The sequence below is a fragment of the Benincasa hispida genome, chromosome 11 (assembly GCF_009727055.1).
Source record: "Benincasa hispida cultivar B227 chromosome 11, ASM972705v1, whole genome shotgun sequence".
Classification (NCBI taxonomy): Eukaryota; Viridiplantae; Streptophyta; class Magnoliopsida; order Cucurbitales; family Cucurbitaceae; genus Benincasa; species Benincasa hispida.
Genome location: NC_052359.1, coordinates 13,794,527 through 13,799,797, shown reverse-complemented (window position 1 = coordinate 13,799,797; position 5,271 = coordinate 13,794,527). Strand labels below are relative to the sequence as shown.

Here is a 5,271-nt window from a genome sequence, read left to right as displayed (position 1 = left end):
TCAGACTTAAAAAGGCTACTTGGGAAGTGGGATTTTATTTATTTCATTCACCAATCTTCTTTATGACCTCTATGTTTCAGTCTTTCACTAAAATTGACCTATTGTTGGGTTGAAACTTGAGCTCTATTGGGTCTAAGAATGATGAGATTTTTATTTACTTTTTATATCAGGAAAAATATATAAGTTTTGGTTATTAAGTTTTAAAATATTACACATTTAGTGTTTAAGTTTTAAGTTTGGTTTCAATTAGTCGTTAGGTATATCAAAATGTTACAAGTTTACTTGTGGAATTTGAGTTTTGTTTTACTTTGATCCCTAAGTTTCAAAATCTACACTTTTAATCTCGACTTTTAATTAAATATTCACTTTCAATCATTTGTGTTAATGTTTATTAATTAATTAGAAATAATTATGAAGTGTAAAACTTTAAATTTAATTTTAACTCTGATGAAAAATAAGGATGATAGGGGAGATTTACCGTCGCCTGCAAGCCTCTACCAATCAAATAAAATTTATAATTATCGATCACTACTACCTATATTATTACGTAGTACAAGTGGCAAGACCGGGTACAGTTTTGGTGACTTTTAATTTCCATATTGCGTTTAATCGTTAAATGTATGTGGATGGTTATTGATGGATGTTTAGGGATAATTATCTCTATTTTGTAATTCGGTTTACATTACAAAAGTTAATTTGTAAGGGTTCCTGCGTTTTTGGGCATTAATTCTTGCAATCGAGTATGTATTCGTTTTGGTTTTTGAGTCATTCATGAAGCTTCAAACGTGAAGGTTGCAGTGCATTTCGATGGAGAAGACGAAACAATGGTCGCATCGTGTGGCTAGAGATTGATCATCGGATTTCTATTAATGAATTCTCATGAATTAATATGCCTAGCCTACTTGTGCGAAAGCTGAGTCAAGCGCCCTAATGCATTAATTAATTTCTTGATTAAACTAAATGCTCGATAAAATGGGTTTGGTAAGCGTCCATAAATACCAAACACCCACACTAAGCCTCGGGGATTTCACTAAGACAATTAATATCCTGAGAAGCCCCTAAGTTACTAATTGATTGTGTTATTGAACTATCATAGTAATGCAACGTGGCAAAAGGGCTATCCTAAAACACCTCAAGTTTACTCAGAAGCATGCTTAGGAATTGGTACTCGTAATTAGCACATTCATACAAACATATTATGCATTAATCCTTATCCCAATATTTGGATTAGCTACTTGAGGTTAAAACTATAAGATGAGGCACAACATGCACATCAAAATCTAGCCTAGCAAAGAATACATGAAAATTGGCCAAATCAAACATACATTCTAAGCATTTAACATAAAACTGAAGGAACTCTAACGGGAGAGAACCTTGAGCGGAAGCAGATTGACCAAATTCCATTTTCATTGAATACAAAGTTTACAATAAACAAGTAATAAGATATGCATTTAATTCTAAATTACATCAAACATACATTCTATGCATTTAATTCTAAAGGGTTTCAAGAAACCTCACCTTTGAAGACCTTTCTTCACGTTTTTCCTCAAACAAATCACAAACTCCTTAAAGACCTTCTTCATATTAACCTCGAATAAAATCGACTACCACGAATGTTACCATGGTATTCTCAGGGTGAGAACACAAGAAGGGTGGGCTCTGGCTATTTTGGATTTTGAAGGAAAGTTTAATGTATAGGAGGAAAGCTAGAGAACTCTCTCAAAGACTCAAAACCACACAACTCTTCTGTTGTCTTTCTCTCTTTCTCAATCTCGATTAACCAACAACTTACAAGAAGAAGAAACTTTTTCTTTTCTAATTGCAAAAAATAACCACCACCCACTTAAAAAAAATGGGAAGGAAGTTGTAACTCCTTTCCTTATTATTAAAATAATAATAATAATATAAATATAAATATGATAACTAACTTATCATATTATATATATATATATATCTATATATATATATTAAATTATATGTTATATCAAATTTAACATATAACCTAGTTTTAATATTGTATCACATACAATATAAACTATAGTTTCTTTTCTCTTTTAATGACATTTAATTTAAATCATATTTATATTAAAGTTAACAACTATGAATCCAATCATAGAAACTATATTATGAATCTCATTCAAATATTTATTTCCTCCCATTAAGCTATAATGTATCAAATACATCATGACAATTATTTTACATATAATTGAAACAACTTAATTGTATCATATATAATAAAATCCTTTCACTACTACAAAAACAATATTTCTTGACGTTTTTTAACTATCTAGAATGACTTTTCTTAACGTTTTTTCAAAAATGTCAAGGAAGCTAGTGTCATGAATGTTGATTTTCTTGACATTTTAAAAACGTCAAGAAAAGTGACACTTGACATTTAAAAAATGTCAAGAAACACAAACACTTGACATGTTTGAAATGTCAATAATATGAGCATTCTTGACAAGGAAAAAACGTCAAGAAATTTTGTGAACTTGACATTTAAAAAACGTCAAGATATATCCTACTTGACATGTTAGAAATGTCAAGAATATCGGTGTTCTTGACCTGTTTAAAATGTCAAGAATATCTATAATCTTGACAAGGAAAAACCGTCAAGAAATTTGCTTGTGATTTTTTTAGAAAAATCAGTAATGTTAACATTTTTACCTATAATTGCTCATGTATTTTGATCCAACAATCACATTTGGTATATATATGACATACATTCATCAATCAAATAAACAATACACACATTGTCAGTCTTATATATCAATCAAATTTCTATCAATATCTCTTTATAAAAACTTCACTTCTTTAACATTGTCAATATTACAACCTCATAAAGTATTGTACAATCAACAACCCCCATCTCCTTTAAGAACAATTAAAAAGATTACATCTATCAATCCTGTATGAAGTAATCCTAGCCAAATCTCACTCACTATATTCCTACCTCCACAAGAATAACGTAGCTCACCTTGAACTTCTCGCTTTGAGCAACTACATCAATGAAATAATAACCATTGCATGTACCTTGAAATTTTGGAAGAAACTGATACTCCTATATAAAAGTAGAGGTGTTTACTTTATATATAAACTTGAAAAAAAAAATAATAAAATTGAATAACAAAAAGGATAGATATATATACTTGACTAAGAGATTTGAAGTCCGAAAGCAATAAAAGGAGCAATGCGAAGAGGAATTAGCTTAAATATGGCTCGGAGAGTTTGTTGAAGATTGAGCATTTTTTAATATCATCAAATGGTAAAGTAATGGAAAAAGAAAAAGGAAAAACAAAAGCACTGTTTAAACATATTAGAAAAATCAAACCATTGCCCAAAGCATTGTTTAAGCATTTAAAAGAGGATTTATTGGTTTGATTTAACTTAACAAATGTAACAAAAACTAATTGTAATCGACATTTAATCCTACCAAACACTCAATAAAAGAGGATTCCTAAGAAAACTCAGATAAATTTTGGATATATAAACAGAAAATTTTGTAAATACCTTAAGATTTGGAGCATCAAACTTGCTCTTCAAACGGTCTCCACCATCTTCTTCAGCTATATTTTACTTCATAGTAGCCATTTTTCATTGAATAGCTTACCTCACACCAAGTACAAACAATCTCAAAATAACATTCGAGTAGGAAAAAAACCCTAATCGAACAAAATAATAGCATTGCATATCCTGAATTTTAGTACTCAAAAGATTACTCAAAAGTTCATATAAAGGGAAGAGATATTCCAATTTACTAGTCCAGACAGATTTGCACAGAAGTTAGAAGCACTAAACCAACTCAAATTTGCTAAGTGAGCATGAGGAAAAAAGCTAAAACAGATCTGATGATAAAAATAGTCATAAAGCCGTAAAATGTGGCACTGATCTACAGGGTCATGTTTGTTGACAAGATTTAGAAGTTTGATTTCATCTAAGCTCTGATCGAAAAAATCTTTGTCATTTTTAATGACCTTTATGCAAACGTCTTCTCCCATATGAAGATCGTGTGCTTAAACAACTTTACTAAAAGCGGTCGATCCTAGGTATTCGGTTACATAGTATCTGCCTGCAAAGACTGTATTTAGCACAATAGGCAAATCCTTGCTCTCTTCAAATTTAGTCCTTTAGATTGCATTACACATGAGTACAACTCTTTATATAGACTTATGTGTAAATGACAACATAAAAGCAAGATGTTAAAGGTCTCCATCTCAGGCATCAACACAAGTTAAACAAACTTAACACGTAAAAGACAAACTAGTCAAACCCCCAAACCTAGTAAGTTAGTTTTTCCTAACTTTATGTAAGAAATGTCTTCTTAAAATCTTTACTTACAGAAGATCAATCAGCGTACAAAACCAATGAATTTATACCCAAAGTAAAGAAGCATCAAGGGAAAACTGTGGGCATCTTTGCCGCTTTAAATTGGGAAGCTCTTACATATTTCAAGATTTAGCCACAGGACTACGGTGATGTCCTATCACCTTACCCTTTTGCAGATATTCGTTGGTTCAATAAACAAAAACAAAAAATGGTGTCCAAAAAACTAAAAGCTACTTACTGAATAGCTTGCTATGAGAACACAGTTCATGATCTGCCATCCATAGCCTAAAGTATCAAATGTAAGATCTGTTACACCACCGCTGATGACAGAGATGATTTACAAGCATAAAAGAATAGTGATTCTGAAGAAAGAAATGAACAGAACTACGATTCAAATAACTTTTAATCTATGTTTAATAAATGTGGTCAATTAGACCCTTTTTAAAGTTCAAATAACTTACTAGATATGTCTTAGAAAAAAGAAGGAAGTCATATTAGATACTTTATTAAGTCTAATTGGAAAATTTCGTTTGGGGACAGAAGTGGAGTTGTAAACTCTTGAGAGTGGGACCGACAGTGTAAGAATTTAATAAAGCATACAATCTATTACAGAAAGAACCGAAACAAGAAAACTAGATTGCAGGCAGTTGAAACGTTTTTTATTTCTTTCTGTTATGTTGTTGTAACCATCAGAGCTTCATCGTTGACCATTGCACCTGTGTATATATATAAAAATGAATGTGAGAAGAACGTAGTAAGAAAATGAAAGAGATCAAGGCATTCGTATTGTAATAACTTTGAAGAAGAAGTAATAAAAGAGGCCTTTCCGATTTGCACAGTGGACGTAGGCCTTTGGCCGAACCACTTAAACTCTTGTATTTTTTTCTTTCTAACTCTATGATCGTCTAGCATTTACTAAAGTATCGTTTACATGATCGTGTAGTT

General features: G+C 31.1%; 1 long non-coding RNA gene across 1 annotated transcript in view; it reads right to left on the bottom strand.

Annotated features, from left to right (window-relative positions):
• Positions 1-2,868: 2,868 nt before the first annotated feature.
• The window catches only part of LOC120092031, a 19,220-nt gene continuing 16,817 nt past the window's right edge, over positions 2,869-5,271 (bottom strand). Inside the window, exons 2-3 of the long non-coding RNA XR_005485886.1 lie at positions 3,511-3,605; positions 2,869-3,061 (exon numbers count right to left, since the gene is read on the bottom strand). This is a non-coding gene — a long non-coding RNA (uncharacterized LOC120092031). The remainder of the gene's footprint in view (positions 3,062-3,510; positions 3,606-5,271) is intronic.